Source organism: Argiope bruennichi, chromosome 4 (assembly GCF_947563725.1).
Source record: "Argiope bruennichi chromosome 4, qqArgBrue1.1, whole genome shotgun sequence".
Taxonomy (NCBI): Eukaryota; Metazoa; Arthropoda; class Arachnida; order Araneae; family Araneidae; genus Argiope; species Argiope bruennichi.
In genome coordinates, this window is record NC_079154.1 from 104,490,149 (window position 1) to 104,518,060 (window position 27,912).

A 27,912-nucleotide genomic window follows, 5' to 3' on the forward strand; every position below is an offset into this window, starting at 1 on the left:
GAAATGGTTGAAATAGAAGATTGTTTAATAAAATAAATTGAAAGACCCATGTTTATTATTCTAAAGATGATAAAATTTAATAAATGATGCAGAAAATTGTATTACTTATAATAAATATTTAAAAATATAATTCAGATTATTATTTTCATCATGATAAGGTCACTGAAATTTGAACTATAATTTCACTTTATTCTTAATGCTTCCTATACATTCTTTTGAAAACGTCGAATCGTCGAACAGAACGAGGAGCCTAAGCACGCACTTCCTCAATTTCGCTCCTCCTGATAGTCTTTATATAGGAAAAAGTGAAAATTAAAACAAAACATTATGATCTCAAACAAAATTAAGATTATAGTATCTTAATTTCACGTGAGTTACTTTTTAAAAATATCCTTAAAACGTCTTTTTTTTTAACTTTTTATCTGATTTAGAAGAATCTCTACGTTCTTGACCTCCCTGAGCTGAGAACAGACATTTTTGGAAAATGTCCGTCTGTCTGTCTGAGACAAAGATAACTCATAAAAACTTTGATCCAGACAGTTGAAATTTGGTGTACGGTCTTAACACCTAATTTATAGAATCCTATCAAATTTCAAGTAAATTCATTCAGATGAAGCCTGTCTGTCCAGCTGTTCGAATATAAAAATGACTGCAAAACGAAGAGAGCTAGACAGATAAAATTCAGTACACTTATTTTACATTTACAGTGTAAATATCTATAAACTTTTGAGCCAAATCGAATGAGGGTTTGACCATCTGTTGGTCCGTACTTTCAGAAATATGTAAACGCGATAATTAAAAAAAATGCAATGACTTAAATTTGGTATCAGATTTCGTGACCACAAACGCATTTTTGTGTCAAGTTTTTGTTTCACTTGGTCGGTAAAATTGTGTCTAAAGTAAAAATTCTATGTTTGGATACTATTAACGTATACCAGGGATTAATTGCCAAAACACTCTCCAAGGATCATGCGATAGATTCAGCAAAATTTTGTTACTATTGTGTTAAATGTTAATATTTTGTAACTACTGTGCGTCAATGCCATCCAAGGCATGCCTCTGACATGAAAAGTTATTAGAGAGTATACAAGAAAGTTTTAAAGAGACTACTCCCCCTGTTATTTTACTAACGTTTTATTGGTCTTTTGTCGCTTTAATATAATATTCACTACTTTTTTTCTTTTCTAAAAAAAGAAGGAATTAAATCACTTATTAGTAAGTCAACTTTTATTGTTTAAAAACACAATTTAGATTTGGTATTTAAAACATTTAATTTATGCATTTGTATTTAAACAAAAAATTTTAAAATATTTTAAAAAATGAAATTCATATTAGCTGCACACGTTTTTAAATCTTATCTTTTTTCACGTGAAATTGAATTAATTTATTTTCTGCTGCATTCTATAATTCTCACAATCTAGTTTGTATACCTCTTATTAATAAACAGCTTAATTGCATCATATTATATCGCGCTGCATATAAATAACAATCTCAGCTGTTTCGAAAGTATAGAAATTATTTGCAATTGATTTGTGATCGATGATATTTTGCATTTGAAGGATTCAGAAGATTTGCTTTGAATCCCTAAACTTGCAGCATATGTGACCTCTTGGGAAATCGATTGACTAAAAATAACATGCTGAAGCGAAAACATGAACTTCAAAATTCTAAATCAGAATAAATTTAGGACAACAAAACTAGGGCACAAGAACAACCGTATTGTTAGAAACATGGTGTGTAAATATACTTGCGTTCTGTTCCTAACAGTACAAATGCTTAACAGTCACAGCTAGAGAAGAACTAAATTTGACAGAACTTTCAACGTGGAAATAAAATACAGCTCTGATCTTGATGACGTTATCGCCTACGTAATCGGGCTTGAAGAATTGTGTCAAATTTTAAAAGCTTTGCTGTTTTTCGAGATTCAAACATTTGCAGAGGCATTTTTTTTTCTATCTGAGGCTCAAATTAAAATGCTTTTCGTTCTTTGAATTTAAATAAAATTCTCTAAGGGATAATTGTCCTTGCTGAAATGACAAAATGACTGTTTTAGGTTTGTCCTTGTAATTTCAAATTGGGGCTTGTTGCTGAGAATGATGTTAGGATTGTGACAGAGATATATAAGTAGGATATGCTAAAGAAAGCAGCAAATATTTATTTACAGTAATATACAGAACAGTTTATCTCTCTAATAAAAAAGACTTAAAGGTCACATGTACTATATATTCGTTATGTTTTTTGAAAGTAACCAAAATAAATTGAACTTCTTCCTCGCTATTGCTTTCTTACTATTTCGTTGTACTAATTTACTAAGAAATATTTCTAAACTGAATGGAGAAATTATACATTAGCTTACATTTTATAAAAGAGAATATAGATAAAAAACTTAGTCAGCATAAATCGTTCCTATCAATATAATCAATATCCATATATTTATCAATAAATTGATATCTGCTTATTATTTATATCAATAATATAATATATCTGTATATATTCATATCATTATAATTAAAATCTTTAAAATGCTCAATCAATATAACCTTTATGTTTGTTTCATTTATATTAATACAATCAATATATTTATTTCGTTCATGTTAATAAATGAATATTGAATATACTATTCATATCAATAAATCTGTTCTTGTACCATTTGCAAAAACAAATTATTGCTCTTGTTTGGAATCTCTTTTTTTGAAAACCCATTTTTGGTTTGCAATTAGTTTTTTGGACCAGATGTCTTTGTACATTTTCCTGTTTTTATGCGTAATCTCAAATGAACGGATTCAAACTGGATCAGTATATATTTTAGTTATTTAATTTTGGCGACTAAACTATAAATAGAATAGTGTATTTAAAGCCAATCACAGTGAAAAATGTCACCTCATCTTAATTAGATTTTAGTCCAGAATATTAAACATATCTGTACATATTTTTATTCAGTTTTTAATAAAAAGCTCTTTTGATATCAAAATCAATAATAATCAGCATCAATATATCATTCATATCAATATATTCAATATCTATTGTCTAAATATCTTTTATACTATAGCAAAGGCTTCAGATATCTGAAAATATTAGGACTATGTGAATTTTTTTGGTGTTAAATGGCTAGGAAAAAGCTCTGGCGTTTACTTAAAAGGTGATCTACTGCAAGAAAAAAGAAGTTCAAAGAAACTTTCCAGCAACATGAAAGCTTTCTATTCAAGACAAAGTCCTATTTCATATAACACTTCATACATATTTTTTTAAATGTTAGATCTCTCACAAGTGGTATTCACTTTATGTTCAGCTATAAATAATATGAATACATTCTGGTCTCTGGAAGTCCTAATGGCATTTCTTTGCTGCACTTTTACAACCTCGGATATACGACTCCTATAAAATGTTTACCATCCATCTCCACAGTAGGAAGTCTATTTAGGCAGACCCCATATATCAGGAAGTAAACGACTTCTATTGAAGTGAAGCAAAAATCACCCTGGCGAAATCCTGGTTTCTGAATACCTACCGAATTAGACGATGTCTCACGTGATTCTTCCAGTGTGATTGACCTGAATTCATTACCATAATTTGAAATTCGAATGTGTGAGACGACGGCGGCTTTCATTTGTTATTATGATGTGATGGAGTTTCGAAGCTTTTTATTTACAAATTTCGTCATACTTGTTGTGAAAAGAAAAATAACATTCTGTTTCTGAACAATCAGTTTGAAGTTGAATTGAAACTAACCAATAAAAACTCAATCTAGTTTGACTGGATAAACACTTTCTTCGTGGTAAGCATTTCTTAAGTTATAATTAAGATATAACTTAAGCTTAATAATCTAATCGCCATAATTTGGAATATTCTTGTAACTAAAATCTGCTAAAAATAAATAAATAAAAAAATTAAAAAAATCTGGGGACGCAGTGGAGTGGTGGTAAGATTTTGGCTAAAACGGGTTCGGGTTTCAGATTCAAGACCCAATTCCACTGAAAAAACCATCGTGCAAACAGGTCTGTTGCACGTTAAATCCGTCGAACCAAATGTCCTTCCGATGGTATGGTGCAGACTTTAGGGTGTCAATTCAAGTGTCGTCCTCGTCATATGACCGCGGTTCAAAATTGTGAGGTCCTTAAAAGAATAGTCCAGTGATGCTTTGAAAAAACGGCGTTAATATAATTCAAATTATCCAATATTTGAGAAAGAATGTTGGAATATTTTAGGTATTTCTAGCATTTTTAATTTTTTTATGCCCATTTCTTTGCAATGTCCTCCTTATTTATTTATTTATTTGAAAAAAATATTATGTGCGTTTAAATTCTAGTGTAAATTTTTTTTATCAGTTTCTAGATTGGTTAGTATTGTTCTTAGTGAAAAACACAAAAGTCGATTTCATCTATTCTAATCCTTGGCTATCATCAACCATTCCATACTTAGCTATTTGGACCAATACTTAAGAAAAAGAAACCAAATAAATGAGTTTCAAGATGCTTAAATTTGAATTTTACTAAACAAGCAGAAGTCGCTTTTCTGTATGTTTTTACATTTCTTAGATTTAACTAATTAACCTTTACTTATTTTGCCCACGAGAAAAGAAGGAAAAAAAAAAAACAGTGCTTCACGTGCATATGATAAAAAATTTAGTTTAACATGATAATATATATACGTTGGGTAGTATCTGAAAATTGCTCGTTGGGGTTTATATAATGGTAAAATCATTATAAATACTCTACAGGACAGGCAGTTGTCTCTACAATTGCTAAATTTGGCATGCAGTTCCTGAGTAGTGAAATACATCTTGCCTACTTTTTCTTATTAAAAGGGTTCTAAAAATTTCCCTTAAAAATATTAATATTCTAATAAAACTGTTAACATTTCGTCTTAATAATTTTGGAGTATATTATCGTACGAAAACTATTTTATATTATACTTTTGACATATTAGCTTATAAAATAAATTAAACACAGTCAAATGAAGTTTGAAGCACCATCATGTCTAGTTTTCTTAAATTATAGATTCAAAATCTTAATTTGAAGAATCTATATTTTATTTCTATTCAATATATGTATTTAAAATAATAAGGAAAACCAATGAACCAATCAGCCTTGTTCGATTTTGTCAATTTTTGTTTTATATGAGATCTTATGATCACCACCCTCCATTTAAGAGAGAAATCGAACAAAAAAAAAATCTAGGTAATACATTTTCGATAAGGAAATCTTGAGTTCACGCGCGGTTTTGTAAACTTCATCAGTCACAATCATTGAATCAATTACGAAAATGTTAATTTCATATGAAAGCTTATGATTCTTATATAGGTACTTCCAGGATTTCCTACTCACATACCCCTATCCAATTTCAGCAGCAATAAAGAAAAAACAATATCATACTGCATTCTCTATGGAGAAATCTTACAACAGATTTGGAATGCTTCAACCATGAAACTAATTTCAAAAGCTTTTACTTTATAAGATTATTTATGACCCTTAATATATCAATAGTCGTTTACACCTTTCAAGAGATCCTGCCTCCTATTTCACCTCCCTGTTTCAAGAAATATCTCTAAATAAAAAGTGGAGTAGCCCTGACAGCTGGAACACAACAGCTGGAATTTTATAGCCAATTTTCGCCAAACTTGTTAATTTATTTTCGTTGAAATATAACTAAATAATCAGAATGTTCAATAATTTTAGTGCAACTTTTGCTTTTATTACTGTAGCTATTCTTTTATTAAACTTTTGTTGTGATAGGATGTAGTTAATTCAATGTTTGTTGACATAAATTAAACTTATTAAACATATGACTTGGGCGACCATATTAATGACATTAATATTGTTACAAAATTTTTTTTCTACAAATACCGCCAATCAATCGTAATAATGCAGCGCATTTAATTGTTAGTTCAGCAGCTTGCTTGCTGTCTAATCCTCTAATATCTGTTACTTGTCGACGATTCCGACTACTCTCACAAGCGACTTATGACGATACACACGACTTCACTGCAGTTTCAGAGTGCCTGCCTTTTATAGTTCCGGGAGGCGGGGCTAGAATTTTCCAGACCAATCAGGGCGTATCTATCTTGGTTTCTACTGGATGGATCGTGAAACTTCTCGAACTTTGCAGTATGATCCATTTAGTCGCCAAGCTCAGCATGCACAGGACAGATTTTACAACAGTTTTTCTTACGATGACACTAGTCGTGCTGGGAAGCAAAATTACAGGTTTGTAACAATATAGTCATATGAAGAAAATTTGATATATCTTCTCAAAATAAAATGAAGTATTTTTTTAAATTATCGTTGAATACAAATTTCAGAGAATTCTGCTTGGTTATCTATATTTGCAAATTGGCAAAATCAATTGGAGATGAAAATGATCGGAATCAGTCCAGTTGTTTTATATGGGGCGCTATCTAAGTTTTATTTTGCAATATCGCTTGAAATTGGATGTAGAAGGAAAATTGAATCTAGATGACATAGGATTCATGAAGTATTGTACGGAATTGGAGGGAAAAATCGGTTCATTATATATTTCATTTACTGAATGTGACTGCCAAAATTTGGCCAAAGATTTTACAAATAGAATATGTATAGTGAAATAGGGTTTTGAAATTTCTTTCCGATATGAATGACGCTTGAAAAATAGGCCGCTTTGATTTGATATGAAACTAATATGACTATTTTAAGAAATAATTTTATATGAAATATAAAATTGGTGGAATCGGTACAATAAATTATTTTTAAAAATGTAGATGACGTGGGTAAAAGCTGGTTACCAAGGGTGGCTGGAAAATTATTTAAATAGAGAAGAAAAGTTGTTCATTGTGCAAGTTTATGTGCAATTCTTTTAATTACAACAGCATTTTTCATTGCACCAAATGCCATAATGTCCTCATTAAATGGAATCGACTCTATAATAAATATTGCATAATTAACAAGAAAAAATTTATAGAATGGTGCAAAATCTATTAATTGTCTTCAAAACTCTCTATAGGGCTAAATGTAACATAATGTACTTCATGAATAATAGGAGCTCAATAAAAAACATTATTCAAAATTTTATTAAATGATTAATTAAAAACATCTTTCTTTCTCAATGACTTTAGAGCATATTATTGCCATGAAAACATTTTTATGTCCCTTTATAATTGAAAAAGAAGCTTTTTAGTGATACTAATTTTATTGCCTTTCAATTTTCCTTTCAAATTCGATAAAGTGTGAAAAATATATTAAAAGTTTATTTTACAAAACTACTTTTCATTGCTTTAGTTACTGCATTAATACACATGCGCTTTGTGAGTGAATTAAATACATTTTTTGTGTATCCATTGATACATATTTAAAAATGAGTTTTCAAATAAAATGAAAACAAGGAAAAAATACTTGAAAACATTATCAAACTTCTGTTTTTTGAAATAGAGGATACAATCTCCTTAAAATATTTTCAAAAAGGCAAATAAACGTGTATTTTGTAAATATTTTAAGGCATTTTATTTGATAAATTAACAGAATTGAATTCTCTTTCCTTTTGCTATAATTCTCCAGACAGGAAAATCCCGTTTAGAGACGGTGGTAAATATGTTAATATAGACATCTTTAGTTTTCATTAAAAAAAAAAGAAAACTTTAAAAAAATATTATACAAGCTTATATACATAAAATCTGAAGAAGCATCTTTGTTAAGCTTTAAAATTTAACAATGTTAACATTCCAGCAAGTTTAAACAAGAGATTTAAAGTCTTGAAGTGAATAAATATGTCATTTGGATATGCAAGTACTAAGAACTCCTAACTCTATTCTCATTTATATCATAAAAATAAATTACATGTGGGCAGTTTTGCTTAGAAATGGAAATTTTAAATGGCATGCTATTTTCTTTTCCGTTTGTAGATAAGAAGTAGAAAAAAATAACCCCAATTTATAACCCTCATTGAAAAGCAGCAAGTCCAAATTTAGGTTAAATTGACAAATAGAAATGTCAGTAATATTTTATTACTTTCATATTTTGTGAAAATTTCTTTCTTAGCTTAAGTCATCTAGCACTTTATGATAACTCTGGTGTTTTTTAAGTTTGATATAATAAATGTATGCACTCTTGAGCTAAGTAGAGAGCATAAGTTTTTTTTTCTCACTATTCCTGATTATTTTCACTCAGTTTTATTTTCTCACATAAAAAGCATAAAATATAGTAATTGTTAAAAAAAAAAAAATCAAACTCAAAATTTTGATGCATTTCCCCTTTTCAGGCCTCTTTGAATTCGAAAAAAACTTTTTTTTTGACATTATGTACATCTGTATGACAAAAATAACACGAAACCACTTTGAACTAGGCAAATGAAATTCGGTATATTGTCTTTACTCCAAATATGCAGATTTTTGTCACATTTTGATCGACATTTATTCAGAAGCCATGTATTTGTCCAGTTTTCCGGATACATGTTAACAAGAAAGCTATAAAATAAAGAGAACTAGATGGATAAAATTTGGTACATATATATAGCATTTAATGTGTAGAAATTATTCAGTTTTGGAACCAAATTCTTCGAGAGGCTGATCGCCTACAGGTTAGTATTTTTACAAGCATATGAACGCGTTAATTCAAAAATGCAGTGACATAAATATGTGAAATTCAGAATGTGATTTTGTGACTAAAATTGTAATTTTATGTCAAATTTTGATTTCAATCTGTTGGAAATAAAGTGTCTAAACATAAACTCGATTTCTGGATACTATTTACCACCTCGCAAGGATTATCGCCAAAAAATCACCAAGAATCCTACGATAGATTCAGTTAAAATGTTAGATTCACGCCAAAGATCTATATTTTGTGACTACTGTTCGCAAATGCCATGCAAGGAATTCATAGCCTTATCCAAAGTTTATTGTTTTATACTGGGAGAAGAATAACCTCTTTATTAGATGGTTTGAGAGAAAATTTTGGGTAGATTCCTTCCTCTGGTTTTGTCTGCTATTGTATCACAATTTAGAATGTAAAAACTTACTATAGATAATAATAATTACCTCATGCATTTAATACGAATTATTGTTTTTAGGCTATTTTTATATCATATTCTTCATATTAGCAAGTTTTGTGCGGTGATTACATGACTATTGTTTAATATTAAATATTCCATATGTAATTTTAATTGTGAAATTTTTAAGCCATATTTTTACTAATACAAAATATCTCTGTGAATTCAGTGCAGACAATACAATAATATTTTTGCTATTTACTCAGATTTTAATAAACCAGTAATAAATAAGATTTATTGCAAAAGTTTCGGATTTACAGTAAACTGGATGGAAAGTGTTAAATGATTTTGATTTGTGCAAAAATTTTGCAAAATAATATATATATATATATATATATATATATATATATAGTTTAAAGTTTCCTTGACTGTTGATGGTATGTACTGGCCTTTTCGTTTTTAATTTTTAATTTTAGTGCTATTTTTTGTTTTTATTGTTATTTTTGTTATTGTATTTTTACTTTGTTGTGGTTAATTTCTTCTAATTTGTTGTTTTATATTTCCTTTCTGTTAAAATGGTATATCTCTTGAGCATAATTTCAGGGGATTTTCGGGTCACGAGGAATCATTATTAGACAATGTCTGTATTTCCTCACATAAAAAAATCCCTTTCTTTGAATCCCTGCCTGAGGGTGACCCTTGAAAAAGTCTTCAGGCCGGATTATTTTTTTATATTTTTTATAATTTTTTTGGTTTAATTTTTATTTGATTTTTTGTTTTTCCTATTAACTTGATTCTAATACTTTTGTATATATATATATATATATATATATATATATATATATATATATATATATATATATATATATATATATATATATATATATATATATATATATATATATATATATATATATATATATATATATATATATTGTATGCAAAAGCATATTTAAAGAATTTTTTTCTATTTAAAGTATATCCCGAATTGAAATATATAAGAAAAAAAAAGAACTTGTTCCACAACATAAATTGCTTTGTTTTATGAAATTAATTTTTATTTATTCAATTAACTAAATGTAAAACTAAGTTGAACTAAGTAATGTTAATCTATTAAAATTAAATATATGAGCATATATTTTAAGATTATATTTTAGTCGGCACATACAGATATTCTGAACGACGTTTTCATGTTTTAATACTAGATGAATTATAAGCTAAAAAGAGATTAGTAACAATGCTAACATATATTTTCAAACAAATTTCTCTTAAATAAAAATTCACTTGATATAAAAGGCAAAAATTAAAAGTCCACTTGAAGAAATAATCACAAAATCAATTTAATTCTATATTTTCCTCTGGGTTTGAAACCAAAAAAAAATTACAAAGTGCAAACTGTGCGATTGCACTTTGTTGTGCATAAATGCATTACATAAATAATAATCAAAAAATTTATTTGTATATATATTGGAAAATCCTCAAAATAGAACTGATAAACTATTAAGAAGTACCTTTAAAATATCATTGAAATTCATAAAATGCAATATTTCTTATTAAAACAAACAAAATATGTAAAAATATCGATTTTCTGATTAATGATCAATATTATTTTTTTATTTAAATAGTGGATTGTTTGAAAAATTGGGGAATTACCTTGTAATTCAAATAAGTTGAAAATACTGTTGTGTGCACAGCATATTTTTTTTGACAAGTCAGGCTTTTAGAGAAATATTATTAAGAAATAAGTTGAAATCATATTAAAGAATGATTGCAAACTATAAGCAAATTATCAACCGAAAGAATAAATTTACAATGAAATAATATTCATTGAATCTTCATAAAAGGAATAAAAATTATATTTGTTTATATTTCTTCAAAGGGTTGTTGACTGTAAACAACAGACTTCCAATTTTGCAGTTTCCCTATACTTCAAAATTTTACAAGAATATAAACAAGTCTCTGACAGCTATTCAAAATATGCTAGTACATCTCAGACGTATCACTTTATCTACTCAGAATAAAATTTTTCATGTTGTTGCTAGCAAGTGAGGTGCAAATAATTTTATTTTTTAGTCACGGAAGTGGACGGAGAGAATAAATATGACAAGAAACGTGTTTCGTAGATGTCAATCATTAACAACAACAAATTAATTTTATTAGATTAATTACTTAATTTCTCTTTTTTTATTTTCTCTACATTCTGACTGGCTGATATCGAAATTTATTTTCGTTTGGATTTAACTGAATATTTATGAATTTTTTAGTTGTTTATGTGTTCCAGATACCTTTTGAACTGAATTATAATATTTAAGGATGAATTAGTTTCAACTTAAAAATATATTTCGATGTATGTTAGATATATGATTAATTTCCTGTTATAGAAACCCATGAAAATTAGATCTGTATTTGAAATTTTAAACAACAATCAGATGATAAGATAATCTCTATTTTATAAATTTCCATGTTATGCTAGCAATTAGTGACTAATGATTAGTTGCTAATTTCTTGTTCATTTGAGTTTCATAGTCATAAGGATCTCGAATCAGTGATTCCATCTCAAGCCATTATGGTAGTACTTGTTCATTAAAAAGTTATTATAAATTTTTCATTCCTTTATAATTTTAATTATCAGAAAATTATTTTTTGATTCTTATAATTTCTTTTCTAACTGATTTTGTCACTTAATGTATGCGAAATTAATCTTAAAGGCTATATTATTCTTTTGATTCTTATCATTTCTTTTCTAACTAATTTTGTCACTTAATATATGCGATATTAATCTTAATTGCTTCATTTTATCGTTTTTTATAAAAAGAAGGAATGTTCTGTTTCAGAAAGGTGTCGAAGCCATGATGCAGCTGAAAATTTACGGAACTCTTGAAATGTCAAAGAATTTCCATGTAATTTATGTATCGAATTATACGTGAATAATCTGTCAAATTTAAACAACTAAAAAACAGACTTTCAAACACAAATGACATTAAGTATTTCAAGAAAGAGAATAAAAAAAACCCCATAAATTAACAGTAAAATTACCTAAAAGATCGTCTATCTGAAATAATTTCATCAAAATTTAAAAATTAATTTTAAAAGATTTGCTTGGTAAAAGTTTTATTGACAATGGCTAATTAATTATTGAGAAATTCAACCAGCATTTTTAGGAAAAAATAAAATCGATATTTCTACAATAAATGGAGAAGAAAAATTGTGGCCAGGTTTGTTATATAAATCCATCTTCAATAATAAAAAAAAATATTGTAAAAGTAATGGATGAAAACAAAACCAAAATTGTTTCTTATTTGTATTATTTCTTTCTTATCTATGGGATTCCGTTTCCCGACGTGACAGTTCTATCGGGAAAATGTCAAAATCTGCCAATAACCCCAAGTTCGATAAACATCTCTTAGGATCGAACATTCCCAGACAAAAATACGAGACAAAAAGAGATGGATGGAGAAAAGACTGAGATTTAGTCTAGCCGGAAAAGGTTAAAAATAGCTTTAAAATAGTTTAATTGGAAGCTTTTAACTACCAAAAACAAAATAAAAGTAATTCCATCTGCAATTTCTGTATCAATGACTTGGAAGCTAAATTTGGAATTAATTCCCATATGTATTATTTTCATTATTTGCAATAGCTTACTTAGAGAGAGAAACTTGTTATAAAAATATTTCGTTCATTTTCCAGGTTATAAACGGAATATAATATTTAAATTACTTAAAAAATAAATTCAAATTATTTTATATTAATATAAGAAAGTTGTCTTCAAACTTTTTTGTACGCATGCACAAAATGTGAAATTTTCATTTTTAAATAAACTACGAATTCTGGCAAAAATAAAATGAATTTCGTAAAACATTTATTAAAGAATAATGTTTATAACCCTTACGCATATATAGTTTTATACTTTGCATATATTGTATAGACATACTTTTAAATATCAAAAGAATATTGAATGTGAAACCTGTATACTGTTCTAAAAATTATACAGGCATAAAATTATATGCAATTAAATATGTGTACTGCTTTAAGATTATTTAAAACGAATGTCAATTTTTTTACAATAGTATTACAATGTAAAAAAAATTCATCAAAATTCAAAAACAAACATTTTACTCTAATTAACATTCTTGAATTCATTTTTATATTCTTTCATTTTTAGGACAATTAAAATATTCACAAATTTAAAATAGGACTTGAAAAGAAATGCGCCTGAGTTTTATTTTATATTTATCTTTGGATTTTGATGGAAAAGAAAATTTGCATAAGCTATCGGGAATTCGTTTTTTTTTTTTTTTTTTTTTTTTTTTCTAATTCTCAATTAAAAAAAGGAAACAAAATTTGAGTAAGAGTGATATTATTTTACCCCCGCGATTCGCATACCTTTATGAATTTTCTTTATTTTCTCTTTCAAAATATTTTCAGTAGTTTTTATCCAATTTATTCTTTTTATAGATGTACTAGCCGCCTTTGGTGACCAGCCGGTTCGCCAATCTCAATGTTCGTTAAAATTTTAATAATTAAATATTTTATGCAATTCCTACTTTAATAGCTTCTTCATCAAAATATTTTAAAACTTCAAATTTTGATTGTCATATAATTCATTCATAATATTATAAAGGCCTTCAATTATAACGTAATATGTATCTCTCTCATTTTCTGTTAGCACCCATAGAATTTATGTTTTAAATTAAAGTGGAAAGAATTAATCTTCAATTAATATAATAATATTTTTTTACTGAAGCAAAGCATTTTTTTTTTAAATCTGATAACTGAAAATAGAGTCACTCATCGTTTAAAGTTTATGGGCACTAAAGAATATCTTTTTTAATTTATGTAATATCTCAAGAATTTGTCAACAAAATTTTCTTAGATGCATCATGAACAGATCGATTCATTAACAATTTTTTTCTCAGATTCATGATTCATCTTAAAGTTCGTTTAAATTTTAATAATTAAATAGGTTGAACCGGAGTTTAACCCCCTTCTTCGTCAAGTTGCGATAACGCACCAAAGCTGGCAATCTTTATTATGCCCTATAATAGAACATCTGCTCCTTTGCTTTTGAACATTTCGCTAGGCCGTTGTTGGCGATTTTTAAAAATTGCGTCAAGCAGGGGTTAAACTCCGGTCGTACCATTAAATATTTTACGCAATTCCAACTTTAATAGATTCTTCAGCAAAATATTTTAAAACTTCAAATTTTGATAGTCATATAATTCACTCATAATATTATAAAGGCCTTCAGTCATAGCGTGATATGTATCTCTCTCATTTTCTGTTACCCCTCGTAGAATTTATGCTTTAAATTAAAGTGTAAATGATTAATCTGCAATTAATATAATAATATTTTTTTACTGAAACAAAGCATTTTTTTTAATAATATGATTACTGATAATAGAGTCACTGAGCGTTTAAACTTTATGGGCAATAAAGAATATCTTTCTAAATTTATGTAATATCTCAAGAATTTGTCAACAAAATTTTCTCAGATTCATCATGAACAGATGGATTCATTAACAATGTTTCATTTTAAATGCATGAAACACTAAGAAAATAAAACGAATCGTTTAAAATAAACGGTTGAAAACAGGTTTTAAAAAAACTACTTAAGAAAACCATGTATTTAAAACTATAAGCATATACAAAAAATATATATAACTAACATAAATCCATTTTAATTACAAAAGCATACAACGAACCTAAAAATAATTTAAATCCAGTCCGCATCTGTTGATAATAATTGTCAACACAATGCGGAATTCAGAACACGATGCGCATGCGTGAATTTTCAACGGCGGTTACGTAACGCAAATACGTGATTTTTTCTACGCCAGTTGGGGTAACGCTATGCGGATTAGAAATTTTTAATTTCCTTTATTCTGTTTTATTTTAATTCAAAAGTACTTCAGAATGAATCTGAAAGATCGATGTTTAATTTTAAATGCATCAAACATTAAGAAAATAAACAGAATCGTTTGAAATAATCCGCCGAAAAATATTAACCCTAGCCTTATTACTGTTGGGAGAAAAAAACCGAAGCCTTACTCATTTGGCGGTGGGGAAAATAGAAGATTTTTTTGGCGGAAAAGTTGGCGGTGGGGAAAATGGAAGATTTTTTTGGCGGGAAAGTTAGTTTTTAATTAATAATTAAAATTCTAATTAAAACTTCGAAAAAAGGAACCCCAGGTGCACATTCCCAACCTCCAAGGTATACATGTACCAAATTTGGTAGCTGTAGGTTAAACGGTCTAGCCTGTAGAGCGCCAACACACACACATACATTGAGCTTTATTATAAGTATAGATAAATACTTCTTTTATACTTTAAACGGCCGTAGTTCCACCTTCAAATTAGTGGTAGAAACGTACTTTAGAGCCAAATGTCTTGTTTTTATCCTTCTAATGGCAGACGATTTTTAAAAAATTCTTGTATAAAAATAAAAAAAAATAAAAACAAAATATTTTTACTTCTATTTTTTTTGTTGCAAAATTATTTAAACTTTTCTTTTGTAAAACTTAAATAATTTTGCAAGGAAGATGTTTGTTATTTATATACAATGCTGTAAAAGACTGGAAATTACGAAATTGTTTGAAACTCTTGAAAAGTAATTTCTACGTTGGCTAAAGCAATATAATTTAAACGAATTATTTAATATTTTTGATTAATTTATCTTGTATTTGGTATTTCTCCCTCTTATTCTCTAAATTATTTGTTATATTAAAAAGAAAGGCATTAAGACACGATGGGAAATAAGGAGATCTTGTTCAATAAAGTTCTCAAAGAAAAAAATTTCACAAATCAACAGCAAGTAAATACAAGTTGAATTTTAAATAAATCAAATCTATTCTAGTCTAGTCATGCTTTATTCAGAGTGTTTCAAACAAGATTTTTTGGAAAAAAGTGTTTATACCAAAAAAGAGGATAGAAGTATCAAACATGCACTGATACTCTGTGAACTGTGCTAAAAAGGGAAGATGACTAGGCCATCTGGCTGAAGGAAGATAGATGTCTTAAGTAGATTAACGAAATATCTAATTATCAACAGAATATTGTCATACATTTCATGATTCTTGAATTGAACGCTACAAAAAAAATCGAAATAGTTGAATTTATCTAAAAAATTATTATATAGATGAAAATGTAAAAAAGAAAAATAAGAACAGATTCTGTCTTGCTCTGACGAAATAATAACATTTAAGCATCATTATCATAGTAAATATTATTGGTTTTTATTCCAACAAATACCAGTTCTAGTTACAAAAAAAAAATCATGGGATCATTGTTGCAGCGAACAATGATCCCATGGTTATTTTTTTAACTCGCTAGTCAGTTAAAACAAACTTATCTGCACTGGTGCTGTATATGCTACTTTTATATAGTATTTAAAAGAGTATCACACAGCAAGGAAAAAATGTCCTTTTTTTGCATGACAAGAGATTTAAAAAAAGACATAAAAAACGACCACTTACAAGGCTTTTAAATCAGAATTTCAGACAATATATGATTGAAAATAAGCTGTACAACCAAGCAATGAATACTAAGTACGTAACTATAAAAGATGAACTATATGAAATCGAATCCGGAAGTGCCGGTAAAGGAAGATAGGTGGTATCATAAATTCTCATAAAGACAGAAGATAAAAGAATAAAATTTTAATCAACGGACAGTATTCTTGTATCGAACTTATACATGTAAACTGTAAAGCACTAAAGTACCCACAACATAATATCATTCTCCTGGCAGATATGAACATAAACTCGCGTCATCTCCAAACACTTTAAAACACCATCTTCTGATTATTTCCTGGCATCTTGCTTTCGTTAAAGTTGCCAGGTTACGACCCATAAAAACCGAAAACTCTTTTTGTTTTCCGAGTTCAGCAATTTTTATGATCGCCCCGGCGAACAACACCCAAGTTCTCTACCAAAAACTAATCCCGTCCGACATTCTGAATTTTGTTTGTTCCTTTTCCACTTCAAGTGCATTTATCTTCAGGACTAAATTGGTGGGACATTTACTCTGTTCTTTTACTGAAAATGCTTTAATCTGATTTTTATCAGTGTCCGATAGGTAGCAGGGCGGGCATTGAACCTCTGGTTGTCATAGCAACGGATCCTCAATCTGTAGTTTCCTAAATCCGATGGCCCTGTGGAGTAACCACTCCAGAAATAGTGCCTCATGAGATGTAAAAAGTTACGGGTCTATATTTGGTGCTCTTGTGGATAAAAGATTTTCGTCCAAAAGAAAACTCATTTGTGGATTCAAATAAGTAGCTTGCCAAATGAATACATTCATGAAAGCGAAGGCAAATTTTTAATGTAAGGCTATTTACCATGAAGCTCTCCTAATTGAAATTAGAATGAAAAAAAAATTATAATATATTCGTTACAAATATTTCGATAATTAATGAAGCATAGCTTAAATTTAAGAAATGATCATTAGTTTATTCATTCGTGAGTTTGATATTTTAATTGGACGAGTTTTTTCTAATTCTGACTGTGATTGTTTCTAAAGAATGCCACAACTGCCACTTAAAATAGAACTCTAAATTGCGAGTTTGGCTTTTTTGCGTCGTTGTAAAATGTCATAAACATCAATTCGATGAAAAAATAATTAAAGTAAAAGTCTGTTTTTTAAAATAAAACAAAGTAAATTAGTAAAAGTCTGTTTTTTAAAATAAAAACTCTTTTATTAAATAAATGCATCCCCCCATTATTTAGCTAGCTTTTGTTCTGTTTCGTTTGAAAATATATTTATGTATAGTCAGCATTTCTTTACTATTTCTTATAAAAGAAAACGAAGATATCCCGAACCAACGGTACTTATCGCTTAAAACTGATTAAATCGTAGCATATAAATTGAACGTTTCAATCATTTTTGGTCCAAAAGAGCCTTTTTTCTTCAAATAGGTTAGAATGTTGATATTGCTTTATCAAGCGTAACTGACAGGACTGAAGGACTAGTAAAATATTATATTTGGTGAATTTTTCAGAAATATATTTATAAATATAAATAATTCATTACCACTTTTAAAGCAGTTTTCCCATTTTGAAATATATGCCTATATCTGTGAGTTTAAGGGTCAGGTAGTGGAAAAAAATATAATTGAACGTGCAATACTTGTAGCTATCTTATGTCTTGTAAGATTTTGATACCTGTATATCGAACTCAAGAAGACAAATATAAATTCATCGATAGACAGAATATGACCAAAAATATTTATGGCATATGAGAACTTTGTCACAAGAGAGAATTTATTTTTTCAAAATCCGCTAGTTTGCCTTATAAGAAATTAAATATTTTTTTATACAGTAAACAAACAAAAAAAAAATACAAAAGTGCATTTTTTTTTTTTTTTTAAAGTGCAAAAAAAAAAAAAAAAAAAAAAATTTACGAAAGTGCAAAAAAAAAAAAAAAAATAACATTCATAACATGAGCCTTAATGAGATGCAGAGCAGTTATTTACTGGGTATGTGTAATGATTGTAAATGTTTATTTGCATAAAAAAAAGGATATAATACAGTGCGAAATTTAAAAAGCGTATTAAAATTTCGCTTATAAAAATATTCTGTTCAAAAACTTTTTTTTTATATTCGATTTCACCACATGAACGTAAATTTAAATAACGAAGTTGTTCTGTTAAGATGTCAAGGGAAAAAAAAAAAAAAAAAAAAAAAAAAAAAAAAAGGTTTGCAAATATGAAAGGAAGTAAAGATGCTCAGGATGATTTTTTTTTCTATTTTGAGTTATCATGATGAAAAGCAACACTTTCGTATAAGAAGGTACTTTTGCAGATGAAGAACATTTTTGAAGTGATTAAGGAACTTTGTATTAATGTTGCTATCTCTAAATATAATAGCCTGCCATTCCGGCAACGCTGGATGAAAAATATACCCTCGTTCTCCATTTGATCTACGTCCTTATTAAATTCCAAAAGGGAGAAACCTAACCTGTTTGCATCAACAAAATCAATCTATTTATTTAAAATGACCAAATTATTGATTTATCTATGTGCAAATAAAGCTAAGCATGAATAAGAATTAAATGAGGGATCATAAACTTTCCATTCTATTTATTTTTTAAAGATAGATTTAACAAAGGTGGAGGAGTTAAACTTAGCAAATGCTAGTCCGATTCATCATATTCTCATTTTGAGGTTATTTGGAAACTATTGCTGATAGTTTTTTTAAAATTTCATATTTGGTAATTCACCTTTTACTGTCAGTAGATCACTATTTTTTCCCTATCGTTTTCAGAAAATAGTATTGATTTAAGTTTTCGTGAACGTCATGAATTGGAAAGGCAAGGAAACAAAAATTAACAAGACAGAGAACTGCTTGATAAAAGGCAAGAAAACACCAAATGATATTTAACCAGATCTGAATTATGGTCAAGAAGTTAAGAGCCCGTCTAGACAAGCACATCCTCTAGTGATACAATATTTACCTTTGTAAGTAGAGAAGATTATTTTATATAATATTTCTATTCTTTTCTATTTGTTATTATCCCAGGATATTTCATAAAAGACTTTGTATACAGCTTGAAGATACATTTCTCCTTTTAAGGCTCATAAAACAGACTAGTCGTAGTAAACTTTTAATTAAATAAATAATTCAAAAAGTATATATTGTTACGAAATTTCCGGGGTTCGTTTGGATTGTGGGAGTTATATGGTGTGGAGAACGCTCAATCAGCAGGCGGCAGTTGAAAAAAAAACAACGACGTTTATTTACACGAAGACACACAGGACAGCACAAAGACGACAACTATATACAGCACAAAAGACTATTATCTTCAGCCGAGATGTGCAGCATACAACCAGACTCTACTGCAGACAGTAGCGCACAGCTTAGTTCAGCACTTCCGTCGCTGCTCCGCTTATCTCTGGAAGGCCAGTTCTTTACCATCGATTCTGACTACTCTCGACTACCCTGGTTCACGACGACTCCCCGGCAGCTGCAGGCCGCTCCTTTTATAGGTCTCAGGAGGCGGGGCTTGAAGCCTCTCAACCAATCAGGAACGTTCGAGGCGTAACTCGGTTCCTACTGGACGGATCGGGAAAATTCTTGATGTTTCGGGTATAATATATTTTGGCGCCAAAGGCGCTAAATTCGTCGCCAAGTTTGTCGCCAAGCTATGGGATCTCCTATGGAACCAACTATACTGGGAAGCCGCATCACAGATTCGTAACAATATTGAACCAGTTTTCAAGAACGGTTGTTCACAGGGCTGGTCTTCGTTATGTGTGTGATAGTCATTATGACTTCTGAGGTACTCTACTGTCTGATCTTCCTTTCAATTTACCTAACTTTGCTTGCTTTTTCTGTTTTCTCCCTCGTTTGGAAGTAAAATTCTCTTTCTGTAATTTTAAATTTTTATACTTGACATTAACTTAATAACAGGAAAATGCTTTTCATGTTGGCCCCATTTACCGATTTGACTGTAGGTTGTCCACAGTTTCCCCTATATTACTCAGTAAGTGTGCTAGAAATCAACAAAAAAGGCCTCTTACAAAGGAAAATTGGTTGAAAGTGTCTTACAACATATCTAGTACCTAGACTGGAAAAGTCCAAAGCCTTTAATAAGCTTCTCTTAGGGTACACCGCTATTTTACGCGTCTTTGGGGCAAGAATTCTAATGTATATCATCAGATTTAAAAAAAATAAATCGCGCCAAAGCTCTGTTCGATCAGGTAAGATATATCATGTTTTTAAACATGTTTGATTTTTGATTATTGCTGCTTTTGAAAATTGCTGATTATTGCTGCTTGGATATAATCTTTGATATCTAAACATGATTATAATAGGTCGACAATAACACTACAAATGGTTTTTTTTTTAAATATGTGACTTTTTAATTGAAATCAGCTCCGCTTTCCACCAGTTCACCACTGTATTTTTATATCATCTTATGAGCTAAAATATACTTATAGATATAACTATCTACTATAAATCATCATGAAATACCAATAATTTTAACATTTTCATTCCTATGATTATTCGAGCTTAGATGCCTCAGAATAATGGGATGCCCGATTTCTTTTTCAAAATTAGAAAAATCCCGTACCTCTTCCTTTAAAACCATCATGCCGGAATTGATACAGAAAGGAGACCTCGTTTAACTGACTACTACTAAGCAAATGTGCGCTCAAACATGCTTAAAGAGACTTCATAGGGAAAACCACTCTACCCTCCAATCCGTCCTGGATGAGCGTCTATAACAAACAAAGCATACGCCTAGGGTATTCAGTCAATCAACGAAAGGAGAAAGAATTTAATATTGGAAGCCAAACGTCTCGGCTGTTCTCCATAGTTTCATTAGACGGGAGTTTGGGATACTTCCTACTGATAGAATTGACTCTTCCTATTTTTTTTTAAAAAAACTTTGTACTAATATTCGCTGAACACAAACGCAACTATTTGTAAATCAAATCCTATTATTTTCTTTATTAATATCCAAAGTAACTTCAAATATTACTAATTTGTAAAAGATTAAATATAGAAAGATACCGTTCATACTGAGAGAATGAAAATGAAACTTCTATTTTTTGTCAAAAAACCGGATTTGATGGTAAAAATATTTGCAGTCTAAGCTAGAAAGGTTTTTTTTTCACTTTTCAAGATAGTGAGATGCATAAAACCTACGTCTGGTTAACATTTACAAATGCTTTCGTTTTCCTTTGAAGAACTCAGTACGTAGACAGGGAAAAGAAATTTCCACAGCATCAAACGCCTTTTCCGATAACATAGCAGAACACAAAATGAGCATAATAGAACACAGCGATGTTACTTATTGCGGAGAATAATTTTGATTCACAATCTCAGAATTGGTTCTTACAGGTGTGAAATATGGGGAATATTCCTCAAGTCGAATCTCAAAGTTCTAGTCATCATCCTTATCCTACATAATATAACATACCACCGCCGGCCTAGGGGTAGTGCGTCTACCCTGTGATCTAGGCGTTTCGGGTTCGAGTCCTGGTGCGGACATGGTTCATTGTGTTCTCTCTGTGAGGTGTGTGAATGAGCTCCCCTGTAAAAAGGGGTTGTGCAAGCGAATGTGTGTGTGCTATCTTCATTTGAGCTAGAAGAATCAGATTTCTACCCTAGGGTGCTCAGGGGTCTTTACCCTCAAAAGCTACTGCGCAAAATTTGGCTTAAAATAGTCACACGACAAAAAAAATATCTTTCCACCAAATGCAGAGTCATTTGATTAGTTAAATTTGCTCACTATACTTCCAATAATTTGTAATTTTCATGACGCACACACACACACAACTGAGCTAGGGTGCCGTTCCTCCTTTTCTCTAATAATGGTGCCATCCTAATTCCTCCAGCATAAAATTGGAAATCTTAGGCCTTTAGTACTAATTTCAGAGTTCTACGCACAGCCATAGAATAGTAAAGAAAATCAAATATGCATTTTGGAAGTCTATTTTTAATCGATTAAGAAAAAAAAAAAGACATAGAATTCTTTCTCTAATAACTAGCTCATATACATGATTTAATTTAACGAAGTTCTCGTGTTTTTTCAATGATTGTGCTTACATGTAAGCAAAAGTTCAGATGACAGATGGTCAACAATTTGTCAAATTTGTTCCGAAATTCCATAAAATATACACTTTAAGTGCTAAAACTATGCACGAAATTTAATTTACCCAAGACATTGCGCTTCTGTGTTATTGCAAGTGGAAGAAGTACGGACCGATAGACTATTAACACCTTGATAGACTTCAGTCAAAATTTGATTTGATTTTCCAAAGGATTTGCCATTTAGAAGTTAATTTCTGCACCAAGTTTATCGACTTTACCCCCTATGTTTTTAGTTATCATGCGTTTTGAACTCGGACCACTGAATGAATTTTCTAGAAATTTGATAAAAATCTGCAAATTTGTATAAAGAATGCAAACCAAGTTCAATATATTTAGCCCAGAGCATCTTTGAAGCATGGTGTTCATAACTCAAACAGACCGTCTGAATGACATAATTCCAAAAATATGTTTTTCGGATTTAAAGAGGTCCAATACCAAGAGATTCGTCAAAGTCCAGAGTTCAAATTGTTTGGCGATTTCGATACTTCCTGTATGTGTATTTCGTATACAAGAATATAAAAACCGATGTAATTTCTGTCCTTTCTATATATTCAATCGCTTGTAAATTATTCATTTTTAAAAATACTTCTAACTTCTGATTCATTAATAAAATCTTTATTTGCTATTCATTTTTTTATTTATATGCTGAATTAATTCTCAGCCGGCGTCCTGGCATAGGGGTAGCGCACCTGCTCCGTGACCTGGGCGTCCCGAGTTCGAATACCGGTTCGGGAATGGTTGTTCCTCATCAGTGTTCTATCTGTGAGGTGTGTGAATGTGTCCCCCTGGGTTGTGCAAGCGAATGTGTGTGTCATCTTCATATGAGCTAAAAGTCAGACTTCTGCCCTCGGATGCTCGGGGATCTTTACCCTCAGGAGCTACTGCACCCCCTTTCCGTGTTGACGCGGACACGACTTCTTCAATTAATTCACATCTGATATATAAGATACAGCAATTTGCTTTAACAGTTGTATTAAGTTTTCACTTTGCAAAAGTAGAAATATCTTTAATTACCTCATAAAATTCCTGTTTAATGTGATATTTATTGTTATTTCTCTCTGCATAAAACAAATCTACAAACCCAAAGACATTCGCACCATTAACTTAATTACAGAAACCCTTGTTGACAATTACTATCACATATATCTTCCCATTTATCACCCACCATTGCAGAACTTTTACTACGTCGTTCGAAATTTCATTTTCGGGGAATAGATTACACAACGATCCGGAACAATATCCTGGAACAAAGAACTTAATTCTCCCTTCTTAAACTCTTATGTTAATCTTTTGCATCTTTTTATTTCTAGAAAGAAATGGAAATCTTGGTTATAAGACTTGCTATAAGGGTGATTTCTCGTTTAAGGATTTGCTTCATTAACCCACATTCAGAAATTCATTACTTCCGTATCACGTGATTGTTTCTCCAGTAAACTGGAAACGTTTCCCTCTTTTAAAAAGGCGGGAAAAGAGAAAGAATTTTCTTCCACTCTAAATGCTTCCTGTTTCAGCAATCACACAAAAAGGGATTTATATTTTCTCCCTGGTCTAATGGATTAATTCAGGAATCAAAATGATTGCATTATTGGTCAGTAAACTGGCGCAAATTTTATTTTTAGTTTAATTTTTGTAACATTTTAATTGCTAATTAACAGAAAAGTTTTAATGAATGAGAATGATTTTTAACTTCCTATTTCATTCGGTCTATTTATTATTTTCTAGATATCTATTGGGTAATTTATTAATTCGGAACTTTTCATTATGTGTTCCAAAGAGGGGGGAAGGACCTCAGATATGGGAATGAGAGCCTTCCGGGATGGTGATTGGTTTTAGCCATTCAGGTGTATATAGTAATAGTGTGAATTTTAAATAACTTTCTACGGATGACGGAATGCATCTCCTACCGGAGAGGTTGTGACGTAGCAGGTGATGGCTCTCAGGATTCCATCACAATTATCACCTATTGTTTTCACGGCGTCTGGTTATTCAATTGCCTTTATTTAGATTAGGGTTGGTTCAACTTCATTTTCTAGACACCAAATAAGTTTCAATACTATATATTTGATATATACATAATTAAAAACATCTTAATGAATGGTAGGTGACGACGTTGAAAAATTGATTTTCTTTGTATATTCTAGTATCGTTTTTCAATAAACATCGAATATTGTTTATTTAATATTTTTGTTTTCTGAACAGTTTCTTTAATATTTTTTTTTTTAAATTTTGTTTCTACGTTCATTTTTTTAGGAAGTTACATTGGTTTTTATATTTGTATAATTTACAATGATATGTTTTTCAAAATATTGAAAAATATTTTCCAAGTTTAAATTTTAGTAAAACGTTGTAGAAAAGCCTCAAAAATTAAGATCTAACACATATATATATTTTTTCATATTTATTACAAAAATGCCTCAATATATTCAGCAATTTCTGAGCTATATTATAACTAATCTGTTCATTTAGAAAGATTTTAATGCTTCATAAGGCAAAAATATGGTAATTTTACTTTATTTATTAATCGAAACGCAGCATTTTAAGATTGCTTAGAAAATCAGTTTATTTTTTACCTCAAAATGTAAATTATCTACAAATTTTTATACAAAATTAAAAAAAAAACTCCCTTATTGACGAAGTTATATATGCTCAATAAATATATCTTATATTTTTAGTCCAAATATTAGCAATACAGATAAAGCAAATTGTAGAGATAAGTTTAGTTCCAGTTAATTAAGCACATATGGTCAAATCAGTGAGTTGAGAAAACATGATAAAGAAAAATTGGGGTATCTGACCTTCTTTCATAGCATAATGCTCGACCACATTCAAATTATATATTGTACAACCCAGATTTACAACCATGTGATTATCACTCTTTTGAACCACTTAAGAAAAGTGTGCAAGGGCAACATCCTCATTCGTACGAAAAGTGAAGGAAATATGGCTAGACTTCTTCAAACATCATCCTCGATCATTCTGCACCAAAGGAATTGACATACCACCGAAACGATAAGACGAGTATTTGAACAATAACAGCGATTTCTCTTAAATTTATAAAAAGGACACCATTTTTCTTACTGAAATAAAAATTGAATAAAACAAAAATTCTCCTTATGATAATGCGTGATCACATCAGAATTACATATCGTACAATCCGGATTTACCACCATGTGATTATCACACTTTTGTACCACTATATAAAAGTGTACAAGGAAAATGTTTTTATTGGGAGGAAGAAGTGGAGGAAATATTGCGGGACTTCTAGAATCCGCATCCACGATCATTTTGCACTAAAGGCATTGACATGCTACCGGAACCATAAGACTAGTATTTGAACAATAACGGCGATTTCTCTTAAATTTATAAAAAGAACACCATTTTTCTTACTTGGTCAACTTTTTATGTGTGCAACTCTTATAAAAGTAAAGCATTAAGAATCCATGTGAATTCCTTAAAGAATTGGGCGGTGTTAAAAAAGGAGGGAGAAGGGGTAGAAAAACGAAAGTTTAGTGAGTATTTTCAATTAACGTGATGGTATAAGTAATTGATAAAATTTTAACTTCATTTCTTGATTTTTGACACAGATGAAAAATGGAAAATAAAGAAAAGAATTAAAATAAACCTTAATAGAAAATTAAAGCATATCAATGTTGTTACTTTCATTTTTATGGTTTTTTCCCTCTGCCTAATAAAAATGAATGTGTGCGTTTGTGCGAGTAAGTGGGTGGGGAGGTGTTGTTCTACAGGTGAAATCGCTTGATCTAGAATTATCGTACTTGGTACATATATGCCTTGATGTGTAGGAATATGCACCTCGGAGCGATTATTTACAATGTTAATCAGAATTTTAATTAATTAAAAATTAAACTGAATTTTATTCTATAACATAGTTAAGCGAAAAACTTCTGAATATTGGAATGGGTTTTATTAAAATTTATTTTGCCTTATTCCCAAGAATAGATAACATTATTACCCTGACCGTTTTCACCATAGTATTTCATCATATGAACTTTCATTATTGAAAAATAATCAGTTTAGTTTAGCATCTGTGCAGTTTACGAGACGGAAAAATATGTAGAATTACAGGACCTCGAAATTCATAAGATAGATTAACCCCAGATTTACATTTTTAATAGTCCCATGACATCATGGGACTAGTCTTCATTAGAAGCTTTCATGTGCACAATAAGTGGAACATACTTAAGACAATTAAAGTAACATATTGTGGTGAAAGCTTGTACGCCAGTTAACAGCTACACTATCAGAGCAATTGCTTTTGTATCGTGGTCATGTTACTGGGCTGCGAACCATAAGGTCCCAGGCTCTATCCCCGCTCATCACAATCCGTTACATTGGTGACCTCGGACGATGAATCATTAACCTTACCTTCGCACAGCTGTTGTGGTACAATCTACCCGGAGCAACCCAAAGTCATCAGACTCATTTGATGCAGGAACCCAAAGCCGTCAGACTCACTTGGCGCAACAGCAACCACTCACCCACACACGCTCGCCATAACGCTTGGCGCTGCTCAAATGGATACAGGCACATTAGACTCAACAGCTAATAATGCATCACCGCTCAACAGCATATCGTTCGTCTCACTGGTGGGAGAGTCTGTGGTGAAAGCTTATAAGTCAGTTAACAGCTACGCTAGAGTAATTGCTTTTGTATCGTGGTCATGTTACTGGGCTGCGAACCACAAGGTCCCAGGTTCTATCCTTGCGCTCATCACAAATCGTCACAATATCTTGAATGTCTGGCAATTTCATGGTGTGATAAATATAAAGTAAAAGCTGTTCAATTTAACTGAGATTTAATTTAACCAATATCTCTGTAAAACAGTTGGTCGCCAAAGGTGATTGCTCATTTCGCTTACTTGTGAATGGGGTAAAATTACGAAGATGAAAATCTCATTTTTGTTTTCCAGAAATTAATTAATCGCTAAAATTATCGTTTTATTCGGGAATAAAACTGTTGTAATACTATCTCTTAAGGCATCTCTCGGATACAACTATAATTTAAAAGATGAATTTAAAGGAATATTTGCATTGTTTACAGCTTGAATTATTTTAAAACGACTTAAAGCACTTAAATTCTAATCCATCCGCTTTGGAGAAAAATAAAACATTTTTTAAACTATAATGTTAATGTATGAGGAACAATTAGTAATAATATAATTGAAAAAAAAGTTTTCTTTTTTAATGAATAATTCTATGTACCTTTGGTAATAGATTTATTAGCCTGGTTTTTTTTGGTTACTTTGTTAACCTTTTAATACGAGTAGCATTTATTTAAAAATTTACGTTTTGATGTGATAAAACTTAAGAATATAAATTTAAGGAAATCAATTTAATGCGCTTGT

The 27,912-nt window shown here is 30.0% G+C and overlaps 1 protein-coding gene across 2 annotated transcripts in view; it reads right to left on the reverse strand.

The window, feature by feature from the left end:
• The window catches only part of LOC129965744 (ankyrin repeat and fibronectin type-III domain-containing protein 1-like), a 619,339-nt gene that overhangs the window by 329,412 nt on the left and 262,015 nt on the right, over positions 1-27,912 (reverse strand). The window lies entirely within an intron of this gene.